Source organism: Bombus vancouverensis, chromosome 14 (genome assembly GCF_051014615.1).
Source record: "Bombus vancouverensis nearcticus chromosome 14, iyBomVanc1_principal, whole genome shotgun sequence".
NCBI classification, from domain to species: Eukaryota; Metazoa; Arthropoda; class Insecta; order Hymenoptera; family Apidae; genus Bombus; species Bombus vancouverensis.
This window is the reverse complement of record NC_134924.1, coordinates 9,360,603-9,381,799: the sequence shown is the minus strand read 5'-3', so window position 1 is coordinate 9,381,799 and position 21,197 is coordinate 9,360,603. Positions and strand designations below refer to the sequence as shown.

Here is a 21,197-nt window from a genome sequence, read left to right as displayed (position 1 = left end):
TTAACTTTGTCGCTGCTAGGGGAATACTCTGGAAAAGCCACGAACTCGATTACGCGATTCGCCTAGAAAAACGCGCTGAGGGCGATGTTTAGACGAGTTGACGCCCTGGCAAAATATCTTTTCCCGCAGAATGCTACGTCTGAGAGGAACGTTGCTCTCGGTTCCGGGTTCTAGACTTTCTATGAATTCGATACGAAAGAGAAATATCGAACTTGCAAGAACTTTACGCATGAGAAATTTCTTTTTAAGAAAACATTTTACTCCAGCAAATTTCTACAACTGGTCGACGGTTTTGTTTTTATTGCGAGAAACGTTCGGTTCGAAATAATTGATGAATTCCGGGCCGTGGAATTGAGTTCAACGTTTCTGAAACTTTTACAGCAAGGTTTATTTAACTACGCGTTGCAAGCTTGAACGAAGAATTCCTTTCTGGCAACTGGGGTATCTGTTGTGTGCTTTGTGTGTGTACATGTATGGGAGATCCACGAAAATTGACGTTGACGAATCTGGAGGAAGGGACGAGTGTTTTCAACGATCAACAGAGGAAACAAAGTGTGCGTACAAATTGTACAAAGAATGGAATTAATGGGAATAAAAAGGAGCGCATTAAATTAGAAATAATTGCAACGTAGAAGAAGTGCAGCTATTCTGTACGAGGTTACTTGTTGAATGCCAGGGAAAACCAGGGGTTCGATAGGTGGGCGATGCGTGTGAAGTTGGTTGCTTGGTAGAACATGTCGCTGAAATTCACCGGATCTATTACCATATGAATAGACCTGACTCTGCGTGACAGCGTAGGAAAACGCGAGATGAGACGCGTGATAACGATTTCCATAAATATTGGCCATGTAATTCGACCATGTCGAGCAAACGAGCGTTTCAAGAACTATCGTTAACGGTGCGCACGAGCGATTCTAGCCGATTCGTACGAAAATCAACTGTACACTTTGCAATTGAATAAAATATTCCTCTTTTCGTGATTCTTTTAAATCGCAGAACTCTAAATAGACAGAACTAGAACAGAAGACTCGTTCGAATTAAAAGGCCGGAACGTACGTCAATATTGTCTTTTAATTCACATAGTAATATCGGCTTTTTCTAGAATATATGTTAATGTACGAATGTGGAGTTTCTGGTTTCTGTTATACGAGAGACGATCCTTCCTTCGCGCACCGGTTGATCAAACTATTAAACAGACTCATTAGGAAAATTGAGTTGACGGCGTCGGTATAATCACAGTAATATTTCCTTTCTCGTCCGGCTAAATTCCATCAAATTAATGACGCTGGATCTATTAACAGAAATCAACGGCGACGTTCATTGGCTCTCTCGTAAATCATCTTCCACGATTTCGCCGACCTACGAATCTATTTATAGTGGATAGAGTGGGCGACGTTCGAGTTCGGCATCATCGGAAATGGCTTTTGTACTTGCACAGTCGTGAAATCGAGTCTTTATCGATAGATCGATGAGACGCGAGTACGTTCGACTTCGGTTACGCGTGCTCTACGTGTCGCAACTTCGCATCCTTTCAACGTGAAATCGATGTGAAATCGACGTGAAAATGCTAAAGTGACTCTTTGTAGTCTTGCGATGATTTATTTCAGGAATATAAAGTTGGAAAATTTTATCAATCTCGCTTACTTTTCTAATGAATCTTTTATTCTCTTTGACACGTAACTGTCTTTTATACGTATGTAGCTATATTATACGTAGATGTAGCTGAGAGAGATTGGCATCATGCATTTTTCATATCGACGCGTATCGTACGACGACATGATGCTAGGCATTCGATACCAGAGTGTCAAAAAAAAAAAAAAAAGAAAGAAATATTCTTTTTACAAAATTGTTTCTTTTATGAGACTTCTCGAATAATCTGATAGATATTGTTAGCGAAATTTTCCAAGTTAAACAACTTACGAATTACGAGCTATCGATGACAATAGATTCTCTGGGGCAACACCAGAAAGTTTGGTGATCAAACGAGCAATAAATTAATATCGTGCAATTGTAGAAACTAGGAGTCCAATTGTGCAACAGGAGTCCTACAACAACGCTTCACTTGTCAATTTGCTAGTATTAATTGGTAAATTATCGTGCACACGAATATTGAATATCGCCGTCGTATGTCTGACCAAAGCTAGGACTTACTACTGCACACTCCATCTGCGCTATTCTATAAATTCTACGTTCCATTTTCCCGAATTTCCTACCTTATTACGACTACAAACTACCACGATGGCATATTAAAAAAAGAAGAAGATGACACTTCGCATTCATTTCGCTGCATATTCAAACGTCCAACTTCCTTCAATGCTGCGGCAATTCCCATCCTTAACAAACTCGATCAATTACTACTCAAACAAATTTACGCACGATAGAAAGAGAAATCCTTTGATTTAGATTCTAATACATTTCCAACGAAGCATCGATACGTAATCGCAATGTTCGTCCAATTCGAACAGATGCAGAATCTCTATGAGATTCTCGAGGACGTATTCGATTCTGACTCCGTTTGATCCTATTAGGAATCGCTCGATTCCCGCGTAAAGGGCAGTTATCCACCTATGGAATAATTTAAGACACGCATCAACAGACATTTTGCTTTGATACGCGAAGCGATAATTGGGCTGAATCTCATTCGCGTATTGTTCGCTGCTTTGAAAACCGAGTTTGTATCAGCCCGTTGCTTAAATCATTGGCGTCGGGATTATTAAACTCGCCTCGTTCGTTCTATGTTTGGTATCGATTTCTTTCCTATGGTGGTTGGTAAGTTCTATTTGAAGGGGATGTTTCACGCGTTTGGACGGAAAATTAGGTCGAAGAGTCGGGCTTGATTATCGGAATGGATGGATTCGTTGTTTTAGGGGTTGTCTGTTTGTTAGTACGAGGGACGGGAAACTGTCGGCGTGCACGGGGGTAGAGAGTTAAGGTCAGGTGCTATTATATGGAGGAGAACGAAGAGTGGACTTTATAAAAGTTCGATCCCGGGGAATTATCAAGTTTAATAAAGGAGGCGGGCAGAAGAAGGGAATAAAATTGTTGGAAGAAAAATAAACGATTCGGAGAATTTTACGAGACAAGTACTTGCCCATTTTTAGATAAAATCTTGCCTAATATTTCAAAATTTTCAAATGAAATTTTACTAAAAGATGGCTGATTATAATCGAAAGAACGATAAAGCGTGAAACGAGCAAAAAGGCAATTTTTGTAAAACATATTATTTCTTATAATAAATAAATTATATGAATATATTTCTATTGCTTGTGTAGGAATAATCTCTGTCTATTCGACTATTCGAATCTACCAAGTGTCACCTGTTAGCCATCCGTGACGAGAAGCGGATAGCCCAAGTAATCGTGACGATAAAATGGCACCATAGTCGCTGGTCAACGACTTACTTTGCGCTCTCACCTCGCAAAACTCGGCGTTTCGATCGATATCACTCGCTATTTCGATAAGAATTATCATCAATGGGGACTGCTCAACGATATCGCATCGACTGCTACCGTATAGGAGATTTCGCTGAGCTCAACTTACTCTTACGAGCGAATCTCGGATAACAATATGTTACTTGGATCATATAATCGAACTTTTCTCGTAGAAGGTATTACGTGCAAAAAGATGCAACATTTTGAAGAATACAGTAACGTCTTTCCATTTCAATTCTGAGATTGAATTTTTAGGTAATCCGTGTCGAATGTAAGAGCGCGAATCTCGTTAATGTTCCAAATATACGCTGTCGGCCAAAAGTTTCGGATCATTCAGCATTCCATTGAGTCCAGGGATTTAAAATTGAAAAGGATTCGGCTTATGAAATTCTGTTGTCTCAAAAAGAAGTCTTTAGTGAAACATTTATCGAAATAGGGTAAATTACTATCGACATTTCATTGTGATATTAATTTCGAATTAATAAAATAGTTCAAATAATAAATAATTCCATGTTTCTTGTAGATAGTATACACGCGTATAATTAGATCATTCGATCGTACCAATATCGCTATTTATAAGTAACGTGTATGAATGGTCACATCGTTCAGACGTCTGTGTCTCTATTATTCGTATCTGAAAATAGCACGCGAAGTCAGTTGATCTAACTTTAATTCTATCTGGAATGTTCATTTCCATATCAGAACGAAATAATTTCTTCAGCGAATGAAATAATTTCTTATGGGAATCGTAACAGACTGGAGTCGCATTTGTAATTTTGTCATTAACAAAGTTAACATTAAGTTAACTCTGCGTCGCGCAGAGTTACGCGTATCGTCGAACCTAAGCCGCGTCACGACTCCGGTCATTCGGTGCACGAGTACTCGCGCCGATTTTAAAGAGCGACTGCAGAGCGACAACTAGTCCTGGGTCAACGTATCGTATCGAGTCGATTCTTCGCCATTAAACGAGGCATATATTCCATTCACGAGAACTTTTGAAAGCTTGAACGTACGCATCGTGTGTCTCGTCGAAAGATCAAGTTTTATATCGAATGCCTAATACCGAGATTAAATATTAAAAATCACGCTCCACGTATCGTGATATCAAAAGTTACATAAAATTACGTCGAAGATATCAGAAGCCGTAAGAAAAAAGAAAAAAAAAAAAGAAATCACAGATGCAAAACACAAAAGATTAAACTTCCAAAGTCTTTGTTAATGGGAATTGATGCTGAAAACGCAAAAAGTCCTTCATTGCGACAACCTGCAACCGTGACATCGATTTCTCTGCTGAAAACCTCGACGAACCCTCCCCCATAAGTACCCATCTGCAACCCCATTACAAAATATTTCTCGAAACGTGTGCATAAATATTTCATTGATCCTGTTGCGAGAAAATCATTTGGAAACTGTAAACCATCCGCGTACCTGTTACGCCGTCGGACCAAGATTTCCCGCGTGAGTGGATGCAGCAGCAGGAAGCGCGGTGGTTGGCTCGACGCCTGGTCGACACTTGCGGAGAACCGGGCAGCCCTCTGTAACGTAAACACCAACGTTGAACGCGAGATACGATCGAGTGAACGATCATAGAACGACTGGTGGAACCGGTTGATGTAACGCGGCGACGTGAAACTGTACGACGGACGCGACCGTTGGCGTCGCGACGCCGCTCTGACGAACGCCGGCGTCTCGTCGCCTCGACCCGGCCGTACCAGGCCTTGCACCCTCTCCGACGTCCCCTCCACACGCCGCAACTCCTCCCTCTGTGGCGGGTGACGCAGGCGTACGGCAGCCGCAGGTAGGCGCCGCGACGCCTGAAACGCCGTGGCCACCTACACGAGCCGGGAACACGGATGACGTGGGCCTCGTCGTGTGGGTGCACTCGGCGTCATTGATACTTCTATCGCGTAAATTCCACGCCGCGAAATCTACGTCGCGTCTTCCAATCGAATGGTAGATCGAGGCTACGCGGCAGGACGTGTTCGAATTTGTTTGTGTTCGGTATTGGTGAACACCGAGGATTATATGACGTAGGAGGATGTTTGATGATCGCGTAATTTCGTAGGTTGAAGAATGCACGAGATGCGTTTGGAAGCGAAAACGGGGTGATTTTAGTCGAGCATCTTTCCATGTATGGAACACGCGGGTTTAGTATCGTTTTCGGGTACTTAAGGTCGACGACCAACACTGTTGTTTCGTGGTTGGCGATGTAACGCACCGCGCTGATGATAGGAGTGAGTGATAAGTTGTACGAATAAAATAAAGAGTATCTTATGATATGTAAAATCAAAAAATAGAAAAAATGTATGTACAGAGGATAAATTCAGGCGCTAGAACACTGACCCTGTGCATTATTCGTATCTTCGTATCCTGACATTTAAAGATAGAATCCCATTCTAGCAATATACCGCGGTGATTTCTGACGATCCTCGAATCAAGTCTGGTCTGGAACGCGTTGCGTCAAATTAGAAGCGAAGTAGTACCGATTTTGATATCAATTATGTGCGATCTAGCGCACACTTGGTGGGTGGCGATTAAGTCGCAGTTAGATTGCGTTATGTTTGGATTAGGAATCGATTAGCTTGGGTTTCCATGTCGCTTAGGTCCTAACAGATCTCCGGTCGGGTGTCTAAATGAAATTAGTTTTGGTTTACATGCTATTTAGCCCCAATATCCCTAGAGTCTCTGACGCAACAGGGCTCAGACGCAGGAAATTCTAAGGCTAAGAGAAACGTAGAAAGTTTAAAAAATTCCATAAGGAGAGCCTTAATCGAATCCGATTACTTTTCTCGGGGCTTCTTCCCCAAAGTTATAACGCGTATCAGAGGATTCATGAAACACGACTAAAGCTATCGAGGGGAAGTTAAAAAGCGTCTCAACCAAAAGTATCAATTACCTCGAGCCGTCCCTGTGTCCCACGAAGGTCTCGCGTCTTCATAAATTTACGAGCGAATTTATTCGCCTGGTCGCGCTAAGATTGTTGTAGATCCCCATAACCCTGTGTGCATCTTGAGTACGCCGTAAATCTAGTCGGTCGTAATAAAGCGTGAGTTAAAACTGGTCAAGGCCTATGAGGTCCTTGCATCAAGAACACCTAGGACCAAACTTTCTTCCATGAAACTTCATCGACGTTCAAGAAAGATTTATCCTGTCTATATAGATGGCCATTTCGAGAAAATTATTCTCCTTGTCGTTTCACGAAAATTTGAAATTCCCAGCAAATATTTTTCCACGTAGATTGCGAAGAAAATTGCGGGAAATTTATTCGAGCTCTGTACCTCTATGTATTTCTCGAGCCTGTACACGTTCGTCACGCAGAAGGTGGCGAAGCGTGCTGCTGCTAAAATCGCTATTTGCATTATATTCCTGAGAAATACGCAACCGATTGTTTGTCGATTAGGCGAATCGATAGGCAAGTATTTAAAGCGTTTGTCGGAACAGCGTGATTAATGGTAGCAGGAAGCTTATTATAAAGTACATGTTCGTTGCGATTTCTTGATAAAGCAACTGCTAATAGGCGAGCCCTCGTTCGTATGCAGCGCATAAAGGAAACATATTATTTGCAATTTCTTTTCAAGGTGAAAACCGGCTACCTTCCTTTTCTTCTCGGTAGAAGGCTACTTATTCCGTTAGCAAGCAACAGATGCGGATGCATTCTTCGCGAGCATGTATTTGCAATTGCTTATTTAAATTTCCCCCCGGAGCTTGTTACTCCTGGCGAAAGAAAAATCAAACTTCGTGCAGTTCCTTTATCTCCGTCGTAGTTTAACAAGCGACACGAATTACGCACATTATCTTGGGTATTCGAGTGAAAATATTTTCTCGAATACGATTCTTGAATACGAAAGTAACACGCGTTTTACAAGGCTAGTTCCTTCATATTATGTCTTTAAACGATAGAATTACCATACGATCTACGAAAAAAGAAGTTTAATCAACAGAAATTCGTATACGTATCAGGAAATATACCAGTGAAGAATATTCGAGTTTTATTACAGACAAAAGGACTAAAGGTACATTTGCAAAAGTGTCTGCAAAAGAAACAGTGGCACGTTCGATCTGCGCTAAAGAAACAGTACAATATTTTACACCAATTACGTGTATAATTGGTCGTGGCAATCGTAGCTCGTCGCAGGTTTCTGCTAATTGAGTTGCTCTTGATGGAAAATCCCGTTCATCCATATGGGTAAGACCTTTAGCGAAAAGTTCACCATAACATTAGCTTCGCTTCTGCTGAACCCTGACCGACGATGATTTACTCGCAACTCATTTTCCACCCACGGGCCGTTCCTTTGCATCTTCCTGATGCCCACACGACCAGGGATATGGCGAATATAATAGTAACGATATTATTAACCGTCTCTGTGAAGCATCTCGGATGAATTTGTGACACGCGTGTCCGTAATCCTTTTCACCGTTGGTTACTCTAACAGGAAACTTCTACGACCTTCCCCAATTTTCTTCCACTCGCGAGAATAACCCTTAAAAATTTGTTCGATAAGGAAGCTTCTTTTCCGAAAATGAAAAAGACCAAATAAACAGACATTTCTGGCGGAAGAGTATCTCGTTGAAAAGGAAGACGAGGTAAACAACTTTGTTCAGCTACTCAACTTCGATTAAAATCAGATTTTCTCGCGTGCGAAAAACGGATGAAAGGCACTGTCGAACGTTTCACCGCATCGCTAGCACGTACCGCATAAACTCTAGTAAACCCGAATAGACCTAATTTCCAGTCAAGAGACAGCGGAATACTTTCAGGCAGTGGTAAGCATCGCGAGGCTTGCGGTTCGAAAGAAACCAGAGGGAAGGAAAGCGTTGGTAGCTAAACGGAGAGTACACGGCGAGCCTTAGGAGGATTCTGTGGGATGAAAGTTAATACCTTTTGTGCACGGTGTTATCTTTATCACAGGATTTGTCGGTGTCGCGTGGGAAATGTCGAACATCTGCATGCGCCTGCTCGCGAGGAGCACGTAAATGCCGTACGTTTGTTGTAAGAAGATGGAATTCCCGAGAGACGACTGAACGGAACAACTCGAACGTGTTCCATTATTATACGTATTTGTATTTTATTTTTACTCCATTGTTCCTTCGATCGACATGGCATAGTGATGGAACGAAGCAATATTTGAAGCAAGAAATAACATCGAGATACGGATGAAAAATATTGTAAACGGATGGTTCTTGCGAAAAATATATTTTGGGTATGTTGACTGGCTTCTCTTTGAATTTTTTAATATTCCTCGTACAAATGGAATGCGAGGCACAAAGGGGAACCGGGACGTTTATTTAAGACGCAAGAGCGCGTTCCTTCGTGAGAGTAACAATAAATCTGACTTGGACGCCTACAAATTCTTTATCCAATAAAGCTAAGTACATGGGGTGTCGCGCAATGTTCTTCAAGAGTTTTTCCGTTTCTTCGCCTGTTTCTCTGTGGTTAGACGAGAATGCGCTACACTCACAGAATCGCTTACATAAATAAGCCTTGTCGTGAAACGAATAATTAATGAAATTGAATTTTTATCAAGTTGCGAATCAGTCCTTCTTCAAAAGGGTTTTAACCCTACACCTTTAGACTCTAAAATCAAGTACGAAATAGTTGGAGTCAAAAGTTTTCCATATCGCATATCTCGAATAGAAAAACATTTGCTATCAGATCCAGCGAATCGACAGTCTTCGATATCACGCTATATTCCGAGAACGACACTATCGGGACTTTCGAGGCGCAAGCACCAGAATCCCCCATTCAAGAATCATTTACACCCTACTTCTATAGTACCATAACTCTGAAATCAAACTGCTCGACTCTGCAATCTCTACTATATATCAAAGTCCATAGGTATAGGTGGCCGCATAAATAATGTGGATTTTTCGATATGGATATTCCATGAAGATAAATAACTATCTATCGAGAGTTAATCGGCGATGCATTTCTGTTTATTCTCTCTTGTTTCCATCGTCTTAAATTAGACTCTCAACAGCGTAATAAATAACTCGACTGTAATAAATAACTTCAAAAAGGAATCACACAGATTACGTGTATTCTTTTGTGTGTCGACAAACACGTGTACATCGGAAAACGGGAATACGTAATTATCGTGGGATCAGCGACGAAGCGTCATTACTTCGAATATCTATAAACATATAATTAACCAGAAAATTAGCGGCGAATATTTCAAAAGCGATACACTGACGGCGTGGAATTTCAATAATCCGGCACGTCGGTCTTTCGGGATTTCCAATTTTCCGTGGAGGAACGAACGCGATAGAGAGGTCATGAGTGAGGGGTGGGTGGAAAAAAACGAGGAGAGAACGGGAATCCGGGAAAGGCGGAAATTCTGGCCTGGATATTACGCTGCCGCCGATTTTACTCTCGCAAATTCCACCTCTCCCCTTTTCTTCCCCCTTTCCTGGCACATTCGTGGTCTTCGTATTCCTCGATTTCTCTAACAGACATTTTTTTTGCTACGCTGTTATACCAAAAATGTGGACGTAATTCGATTGAATTTAAAAAATGAAGCGAGTAATTCAAACGTACACATGTAAAAGCGAATATCGTAAGATATCAAGGACGCAGTCGTTCGTCAGTGGTTAAATAAATTACTCGCCGCAACTATTCGTCGTTATATTTCTTAGAAGTTCTTAAGCAACTTCTTAAGAAGAGGAATTTTAAGTAGCCCATCTTGCGGAAATGTTTCGTGCTAAGTCTCCAATCTCCACTTTGCAGAGTTAATCCTAAACTACGTTAACTACCTGTTCGTCCGAAACACAGAACGATCCAAGAGAACTAGATTGCTATGTACCGCGGTCAGTATCCGTAACATCAACAAATTTCTTCCAGAGAAAAGACACACCGGCCAAAGACTTAATTGCATCCCTCCCATCTGGCCTCTTCTCTATTCCCTTTAGAACGATCGATACAGAAGCGTCGAACACGGTGTAGACAAGAAAGATCGATGGAGAACATGGGATGGAGGATCTCGTAAAGGGGTTTCGCCGGTTTCTAGCGATCATCGGTCCATAAAGGGTAGCTTGGTTTGCCCTGTTGCCACGGAGGATGTTGCATAGACCGTTATTGTCCCAGTTAGGCATCGTTCTGTGGAAAAGGGACTAAGACGACACGAGAGACCGTACGATCCGATCGGATTCGCTTTGCCGTCTCGTACCTCGGTATACATTTTCTCATACACCAGCTTCGAAACTGATCCTCGATGTTTGTCGATGGAAGAAGCCTCGAAACGCTTGGGATCCTTCGCAAAGCCATTTTCAAGACGAAACCTGGTTGTTCTTTTAAAAAGCATGGGGATAAAGTCGATCGATTCGATTCGCCGAGATTGTGATTAGGAGCTCGATACGCGAGCAAAGTGGATTAAACCGGAACCAGAAAGCGAGAAACAAAAAGAAGATGCGGAACGCGTAAGATGAAACGAGCGGATGTTGCTTTCGAATTTCGCAGCGTGTACGCTCGTGCTTCACGGCACTTTCGTTGACTCGATAATCAATCATCGTATCGTTCGTTAAATTGGATTATCCGCACGACAAATAATTAACAAAGGAAACGCGACAGAGAATCGGTGAAACGGGGGTGGTTGATTCAGACAGATATTTAGGTTAATTAGGCTATCGATGAAAAGGTGGCTCGCGCGTTTCTTTTCGATTTTCGCGCGGTTAAATCGACATCTGGAAATCTGATATCGGACGAGCAGAGTACACCAACGACTCCTTTTTGTCTCTCGAGTGACAAAGACACGAAGAACGAGGAAAATTCACGGATCGTTCTATGATTTTCGCCCTTTTGTTTCCAATGGACACGTCTGTTGGCGTCACAGACAGTCGCAATGGCGATTCAACGACGGTTTGAACGATTCAGACTCTTGAATTCCCGATAGTTCTATTATCTTTAAACTGGCAAATCGGAAATCGAGTTTAAACACTTGTCTCGTACGATTTTATCGATACTCCGAAGCATTTCTAGAAGCATAATGTTCCGAACTAAGATATCTGTGGACCTCGAATCTCCGAAACTTCCATCCAGACTAATTGTGCTTGATAATTATCTCCGATCTTAGTTTTGTTTCGCGCATACATATATTATCAGAGCGTATAGCGTGTATATACCTAATTAATAATTATATCACGGCAAGCTCGGTCAAAAGTTTATCCAATAACGAAATTAAATTAGATCTAGAGGCGGCAGCGAGTCCTTTGAATACATATTTGACCGCATTTAATAGTTTCCATTACCCAAAATATTACACGATGGTTTGTCGGCACGGCACACACGGTATTACGGGCGATTAGTAATTTATTCGGATTTCGCTGGATTAATGAACATCGGTCGAGCACGAGTGAGGTTCGTGGGTTGTAAAGGCCGAGATTGTGTTTACAAGCTGCGCTAAATCAAGGGATCGCTTCTATTACAAGGAAGGCAGTCGTTTCTAGATTCTTCGAAGCGAAACTCGTTTATACGACAGACTACGAACAATTTATCAAAGAGAGGGACGGTTTTTGAGAAAATTGCGACTATGAAACTGCGAAACAGGTGGAGGGATAGAAAGATCGAGGTAAAGTAAAATCGTTCTATTTTTTGCGACGACTATTCGCTTTGTTTTGCATCGCGCGATACATGTCGTAAATCGTAATTAGTAAATGGAATCGCTTAGTTTATTTTCCATAAAACGCGCGTGACAAAGCGCAACTTTGCTGCGTGATTTCATGTCGTTAATATTTGCTTGCATCTTATGTGCGTTTAAGTCGCGGATTTACAGATTTACGGCGATAATTTTTAACGAAATTCAAGCTTCCTGATGTTGGTCGTTTCATCGAAATCGAGGACAAGTCGCCATTTACGATAAGTAGACTTGTAGGGCATCGAATGTCGATGAATTGCCAGCGATAACCGTGGATGAGAATTTCATGTAATATTCATGCAATGTAACCGCTTGTACGTTTATTACTGGGGGGAAAAAACTTAAAATTCCATAGCTACAACATCGAATAAAATCGCGCGGTATACAGCAACCGTATCCAATGAAATTGTCATTTACGTTAACAAAATATTCCCGTTTTACATTTCATCGCCCCTAGCTAACATTGTAAATATTTCAATGTCGCAATATGACACTCGTTAGACTACCCCACGTCAGCGAAAGGTCATTGTTACGCGAGAAACGAGATTCACGTAGCCGCGAAACAGCCCTGTGCAAACACTTTACCGTGTCTGTCGCAAAATAAAACGCGTACTCGTGCAGAAAATGGTTCTCCGTCTTGTGTTCGTCTTGTGCTCTCCATAGCCAAGAAGGATAGCCCCCGAGTCTTGTACGAATTACTTTGAACGTCGATTTCTATCTCTAAGCTCGTTAACTAACGGGGTCTCCTTCGAGGGGTTCGAAAGCTGCGATTACCGCTATTTCCCGGAAGTTTTCTTCCCGGTGAAACGCTAAGCGTTCAAAGCGAAATAAACAGAGGTCGTAAATTTCATGTTTCTCCAGAAGAAAGCGCAGAACTTGACTCGAAGCAGCTGTTCGAGCCGTGTCATCCGGAAACCACCCTCCTTCTACGGGAAACTTCCTAACTATCTCTCACGCCTTGGTTCTTTACGTGTAGGCGCGGTAACAAGGTAAGAACAACGAGGGACATAAGAAATTGGAAAAAATGACGTGGAATTTCGAATCCCCTCTTTTTTTATTCCAATACTTCTTCCCCTTGTGAAACATCAAAAATGAGATACGCCTTCGTGGCAACGAGCACTGTCAACGAATGTACCGTAACACTGAGTTTCCAGCTACGAATGTTCTTCGTTGGATTCCTCAATTGTGATTTATCGACTGTCGACGCAAGACGAAGAGTTTTTCTTCTCATTCGAGCGATATTATTAGATCATAAACGATGAGTTCAGTAGCAAATAAATATTCGCTTGATGAAATTTGGGAATCAACGGTGGAGGAATAAAAGGAACTACATGGCAGAAAGCAATTGGCCCCAGTGACTAAAGCTCATATCGTAGGAAATGTTCGCCCTTGTATGCGCGACAGCTTTCGGTTCCTACGTTGAGAAACACTGGCTTGGCGAAATACGCGTAGGTGCGGCGCGTAGATATAACCCGCGCTAAACCGTGACGGCTGTATGGATGTGTTTGAATGTATATAGTCGTAGCAGTTCCATTCAACGAAGCTTATTGCCGCTGTTACACCGTATGAATATTGCATGCACAGACACATCGTAACCGGCGCTATCTCCAGTAGCGCAGGCTCCTTTCTCGTCCATTCACGCCGGCCCGATCTATCGATATCATCGAAACGGCTCGCCACCGTGGTCACGGAAGCACGTTGGCCAGAATCGATTAACCGAAGAGAGCCCGGAGCGGATGGTGGAATCGATTAACCAAAGGGAGCGCCGGTAACGGAGAGAACGCAGCACGTGCTTGGAGAAAATGAAACTTGCTCTTGGCTGGATTTAGAATTTCAGGGAAATAGTTACTTTAGAGTACACGAGGTTAATATCTCTTAACGCATTCACTGAATTACGTCTTACGAGTCATTAGACCCAGGTTGGAATGCACTTTCACGATACGTTGCACGATACCGAGTTGCCTGATTATTTGACGCATAGATTCCGATACACGCGAAACATCTGGTAGAACGTTCTACCACGTAGAAATGGCTTTGCGTATGAACTGTGAACGTGTCGAATTAGCTCATATTTTCTATTAAACGCATTTCGATACATGCTTTAGGAATTTATAATATCAAACGTTTATAGTTGGAGCTGTGACTGAAATTTAATTACAGCGTGAATGAATGGGATATATGTTAGGAATGTAATATAACGATATTTAGTTAGAAGTGATATTAGGAACATCTAATTCCAAGAGAATTTACGAATTGTTGAGTTCAACGTTGCTTAAACTCAGAGTCTCGAAGAACGTTCCCTCTCGCTCAACAGAAACGAACTCGTGTCAATCTCAACCAGTTCATCGATGGCCCATAAAGACGTGAATCGTATCAAAGGGACAGGAAAGATCGAAGGGAGCCAAAGGAACACCATTCGTGGTAGTTTATTTTACCGAAGTCGGTTAAAAATGTCGGTTAATTGGGTTTCACGAGCTGTCGTTTCATGGTAAACGACGTTAATTGCAAGTGGCATCCGTTTCTGGTCTGACTAGGAAAATCCAACGAAACTGTTTAGCTGTACAATGTCACGTTTCACGTTGGGAGAGGTTTATTGGTTTTCCCGGAGGCATTTTAATCGGCCCATCCGAGCGAAGAGTCTCGAGTTTTTGAAAGGGAGGTTTCTGAATCGAAAGAGAATGGGGGCGTTTCAACAGGTATACGCGATTGATCGAATGACAAAGGGCGATTACAGGTCGGATTTCTTAGCCGATAGAAGAATAGAGAAATTTGAAGCTGCAGGTGGAAGTGAACACACGGGCGGACTTAATCTTGCGAGAAAATTAGAACGAACAAGTTTTTAGATGACTGGCGTATTGACTTAGGACCAGGCTGGCCATCTGGCTATTTAAACAAGGCAACGTGCAAGTTACACGGAAGCCAATTTGCGCGTCCAAACTTTTCAGTATATTTCAGCTCCTTGTTCTCCTAAAATTGAAAAAGTTACCAACTACAGCGTATACTAAACTATAGGCCAAATTAATCTCCACAATACGTTTTAATTAAAAATGTATTTCCTTTCTCGTGGCCCTTCCTCGATTAAACAAAAATTCCCACGCAACTATCCTTATACGATTTCATACTACTTCGTGCTGTTACCAGCAACCTGGCGAATACATACGAGGCGAATAGAAGAAGATAGAAAGAAACAGAAGCGAGTGGAAATGAATGGAAACGAATGGGAATATTACTCGATACGTAGCGTCGCTACAGGAGTCGCGGTGTTCGATAAAAGACACGATATCTTTTCCAGCGTGGAACACCGAAATATCCTGATAAAGGCGACCCAGCGCCGTGTCCACCCACGCGATCTCGTGCCACTCCTATGGAAACGATAAGCCGAAGGGCGAGTTATCAAAGGCGTCTTTGCTATCAGCTAAAGATACCTTCGACCATTTTCGATCGACTGAAATTCAACCTTGCGCCCGTATTTTCCATCATCGAATTTCGTTCGATCAAAAGCATCTTTAATAAGCTTGTTGTACGCGAAGTACAGAGATTCTCGGTAGATAATACGACAGGAAGGTGGTTTTCTCGAGAATCTTCGGTTATCGGATGGCAAAGACAGTGAACGATGATTCTTTGTGCAAATCGGTCGAGCGTAAGTCGATCGAGAAAACGATAACCAACGAGAAGAGGAGTATAAACGTAAGACGTAAATCGTAACGTCGTATGAATCTTCGATACAGTAATATCCGAGTTATTTTATTTCGCGCAGAAGACGACGTAATTTCCTTTGAAATGAGTTTAAGTCATAGAAGCAAATTATTTCTTTCTTCGAATTCGTATTTCGCGTCGATGCTACTTGACGATGCTACTTGTATTCGCAACGACATTTTCCATGTAACTCGTGCCTTCCGGGAGAAACGGCAACTTTAAGGGACCCAGGCGCGCGATTTGCATTATTTAAATCGCAAGACGGATATCCGGCCCAACTGGCGTGCTTCCCAGCGTGGCCATTTGTTTTCAGAGAGAGGAGTTGAAAACGTCGTTAAAATCGTCTCTGTTAAATAAAGCAAATCCTGACCGAAATAGGACGAGGACGAGGATACCGAAGACGTTCGTCAAACTTGACGATACCGCCTGTTCATCGATAAAACTAAGAAATCAATGTTGATCGAACTGTCGTCCTTTTCAACAACCAAAATACGCGACCCGAAGTCCATCTAATTTTAACGCGCGTATATCGAACAGATACGATCGCAACGTAGAAATTTCAGATTTCATTTCGGACCTATGGATGTTATAAATCGTTGGAAATAACAAGGCGAAGGAAACCTCGGTGAAACTCGATTTTCAGCAATATACAAATGCTGTTGTCGCCCTGCTGAAATCGAAGTCCATCAATCTGGCGTGTTTGTGCCGTTTTCAGACTGAATATCCATTTAAAATGCAACGCAATAAAAGCTGTGCGCGCGGTAAACGACTTGGAGTGTTTAATCTTCGTTTGTCCCGCCATTTGCATCCGTCATGCCGCGATTAAGAACGATCGAAGAAGGTGATTACGTGGAATCGTTCAAAAGTACGTCACCGTAACGATCGTCACCGATGACGAGCGATATTAGCATCGATTTCGTTGATGATGCACGAGTAGGAGCTTCGTATTTGCAAAAAGTTTTCAATTGAACTTACTACTAGAGAGTTTTAGAAGTCGAGGCTTTTCGACTTTAATAGTTCCAACTCGAAACTCCGCTACTTTAAGTTTTCATCCTACTTTAGTCTCCTTAAATTTTCGTAATTAAAATATCTATTCATACTACTCAAAGTTCGAACTTTAGTATCTTCAGAATTTAAAAAGAGAATCTTCAAGGAAATGAGAGAATACTAAGAGTTTTTTCAAGAAGATACACTCAACTCCTCGAATTATCTGGAAAGAGGCGAGATTTTCATCCGATTACTCCTCGACATCGGACATGGCCGAATGAACTTTGAACTCGACGATCGAGCTTGTTCTAGCGGTTGAACGATGTCATGGGTTAAGCGCACCTCCGGCATCCTGTTTTTCATGAGTTCACACTTCCTATGGTACGTCGACACTGGCGAAACTTTCTTTCGAGATAAAGTTATCGCAGCGTCGACGTAGATACCTTCTATCTTAGCGGAACGAAGAAGTTTGTCGAAGATTATAGCACAACTCGGCCAGTCAATGTCGCGAGAAACGATTCTTTCTCGTTTAGGTTCTCCGGGGTATTCAAATTTCGAGCAATAAATCGTTGTTTCTGCTATTTTTATTTAACCGGTTGGAGTTTCAAGAAAAGTTATGACATTCGGTTTTAATTGCAGAATTTTTACAAGAGATCTGTAAAATACTGTAATGTTTTGGATTTAATGGTAAAATTTATGTGCATGAAGCAACTAATTGTACGAATAGTAAACGTAAACTTTACTGGTCGGATTATTATTCGTGAAATACTGTTTTGTTAGTGATATGTAAAATGCTCGCTCGATTTATCACGATGATTAATTGTAGCAGAGCGATCCTGCTACACCTCTGAAGATAATTTCAAAAGCGTTTATGAATTTGAAATTTTGTCATTACCATTTGTGACAGTGTCTAATGAAACGATTAATCAAAAGAATCGACGATGCATTTCTCTTTTCAAATCGCAAGTTTGCAATATTTCCCATAAAACACTCTGTGCTACGAATCACTTCGAAACAAGCTCGACGATGTTCAATTATTGTCTTGGAATAACGGCCGCATCATTATCCTGCACGTGCTCGTGGGAGCGTTTACTTGCATTATTGCGTAAACAGATCGTAATAATTGCTGCGGATGACAGCAGACTGAACTGTCTGATTTATCTTGTCGAAATCGTTCTATTCGAGATATTTAGCCCGTGAAAAACCACCTCTCACTCTTTCCACTCGCATCCTAAATGTCCAATTTATTTCCTAAACAATTGCTAATTTCTAAATCATTGATTCTAATCTTTATACTTAATTCGTTTAAAAACTAACCACCGACCCGAATTAACAGCCAAACCAAGATTCCATTGAAATTTCATTAAGAAATAAAACGAGTGAAACGATTTAACGTTCATCGGTTTGCGTGTATTGCAAACCGATAATTTTTCCACTCGTCGACTCTGCCCCTGGTATTCTACTTAGCAACTTGGTCGACAAATTAATCACCGACTTCTAAATTGACAATTCTCTAAGAACTTCTGCCTGCGAACTCATTCGTTGCAGATCTACTAATCGCTTAATGCACCATTCGAAGTGAAACTTCTGCATCGAATTATCAAATATTAGTTCGTTGGAAACCGAGAGTTAGATACCGTTTCGAAGAGCCGCGAATATATTTCAGCACCGTCCACGATGCATTAACAGACTGTCAGAGTCGAGAGAAAATCTCGCATGCGAAACAATTGGCTCGTTTCGAATTCGCCGCGTTTCTTCCTCCCGAATTCCCGCGGGAGTGTTCGCGTTCCATCAAATCCAGGACCAAGCTCGGACTGCACCTGCCATGTCTCGTTAAAAAATATCATCGACGTTGCGTTTTCTTTGCACTGATAGTTTGCGTTTTTTCTACCGCAAAAAAGAAGAAAAGAAAAACACTATTCTGTGGCAATTACGAACGCTTCACGTGCTACCGATTACTCGATGTGTTAAAATGTACATAAAATACATAAAGACGTGGGAAGATACGTAAAGATTCGTAATACGTCGAGTATACTCGTCGAGTATTTGCTGGACGAGAGGAATATCTGTTTGGGAACAAATTTATCATGCATTTGGCAAAGTTGATGAAAATATGGAATTTTTTGGATGAGCAACTAAGGAAATGCGGATTTCGTCAATACCTACTAATGACAAAATCTGCATTCCTTAGCTGCGAAACCATTGATCTACGCAAATTTTAAACGGGGTTGATACACCGGCGGAAATGGAGAACGAAATTTGACGATTCGGATGGCTGGATTATAAAATACTGAAAATATCTTTATCTTTATTAGAAAGTAGAACGCTCTGGCCTAGATCGAAGATATCGGAGTACTCGAAGACATAGAATAAAAATGAATTTATTAAGAAATGATATCGACGCGTTGGTCCAGGTTAAGGATGAAATTGGGAAACTTAAAGCAGCGGAAGACACGAAATTGGAGAAACTCGAAAATCAAAACATTTTCTACCGAAGTCTATTTTTAAATAAAAAGTTTCCGACCAAAAGATACAGATATTTCTCTGTAACAAATACCAATGAAAATATTGACAATGAGAAGGAAAATCTCGGTTTGTTTCCAATTGTACTGTGTTGCCTCTAGAATTATAGCTGCGCCGTTTTAAACAACGAAACACCGAATGATAAAGAAAGGAGGAAACGGTAAATCGACGGTGGACAAAAACGGCGTTGCTTGTTTCCAATTTACGGCCTCGTTTTTCCACGTCCAACGGAAAGAGGAAAAACCCAAAAGTCCCAACTATACGTTTCCCCTGTTCAATTGATTTAGTCAGTGAGGAGGATTTTGTATTTCACCTAGTGGTAACGAAAGAAAGAAACAAAACAGAACGACCGATTTTCGTAACCTATTTCCGCGTCTCACGTTACGATCTAATAACCGAACAATGAAACATTCTTTCGTTAATTCCCAAAAAGTCATTGGTATTGTAATTAAAGTTGATTTCGAACAATTTATTTTATCACATAACGAAAACAGAAAAAAGCAGAAACACGTGATAAAGGGCATAAAACGTGGAACAGTTTTTTGTCTGTAGAGATAAGCGGTATCAACTTCACATAAACGGACCTTTCAAACATGTTCGGTATATTCTGCACGAAGATACGCTTTTGTATGTTCTACCGAACGTGCCGGACGCCCGAAAATTGGTCAGCTTATCTATTACATCGATTTAAACGAGACGCTTGAATATATACTGTGACCTGAAACCTTCAACGGCTACAACTAAAATACCAAATTCTAACTATATGGAACTTAGGTCTTATCGCGACATGTCTTTCTATAATCGCGAAGATAGATGGATTTTTACCTGTGCGAATCCTTCGATACTGTCTCGCGATAATCTTTCAAGTATAATCATAACGACCTTCGTGATTCACCAGTAAAAGCTAACTATAACGGAAAAAATATCGTGCCTTGGCTCTCTAAAGTTGGCGAATATTAAAAACAAAATTCCTGCAATTTGTTCACCGCAATTTACATTTGTATGTAGTTCCTTGAAATTGTTTTAATCTCATTTTTATTCATTTTATGTATCCACGTTTGTTTTTATTCAGACGTCCAACAAAGATTTCCTCGTACGAATTTACAAATGACGCGTTCCATCTCGAAACTAGTATCGAAGTCTGATCAATTTGCAGACTTGAAAAAAGAAACAAAGAACAAACAATTTCCATATCGATTCGCCAGTGAATCACGTGCAAAGGCAATATCGTTATTACTCTTGAATCTCGGTCCGATTTTTCCCAAATTTTTGTACACCGAAAGCCAACGTTCGCTCGCTACACAGACACCTAACGCGTATTGTGCAAATTTGAATTTTAAAGTCGGAAGATACGAGAAGTGGAACGCGTGAACGTGAATATTGAAAATGTTTCAGGAACGGACGATGCTCTTTTGTCGGTCAAAAGAATTCGAAGCAAATGAAAATCGAGATGCAAAGAATGGGGAAAAAATCCATCAACGAAGAAAATGAGAAAGAAAGAAAAGATGTTTCCCTTTTATTCCCGAGACCAGCCATAGGGTAGCCGCATGAAAACACACCAACGCGAGTACCAAATTTCTCTCATCGTTCGACTCGTTTCGCGCGGTACGGAAACAGATTGGCGAAATTTTCGTGATTTCGGTAACTATCGAGTTTTCTGGGAAACCTATCGATTCCATAGGAAGCCTATTGATTACGTGTGTCGATTAGAAGTTAGATTTCGACGCTATATCGATGGCTACTCGTACAAGGATTCAGACGTGATCCGATGATAAAAGATACTTTAGTCTTTTGTCGTAATTCGCCTGATTCTGCCTGATTCTTTATTAGTTGTAGATTGTATATTATATTTCACATCGAAGCAATATTCTCTCATAATCTGTATTTCTATTTCTTCGTACGGTAAATGCTAATATACAGAGATAACGAAATA

General features: G+C 41.2%; 1 protein-coding gene across 1 annotated transcript in view; it reads right to left on the bottom strand.

Moving 5' to 3' along the window:
- Window positions 1-5,095, bottom strand: part of LOC117155354 (uncharacterized) — a 120,089-nt gene extending 114,994 nt beyond the window's left edge. Inside the window, exon 1 of the mRNA XM_033331245.2 lies at window positions 4,860-5,095. The gene's annotated coding sequence lies outside the window, so the exon portion shown is untranslated. The remainder of the gene's footprint in view (window positions 1-4,859) is intronic.
- Window positions 5,096-21,197: the final 16,102 nt, after the last annotated feature.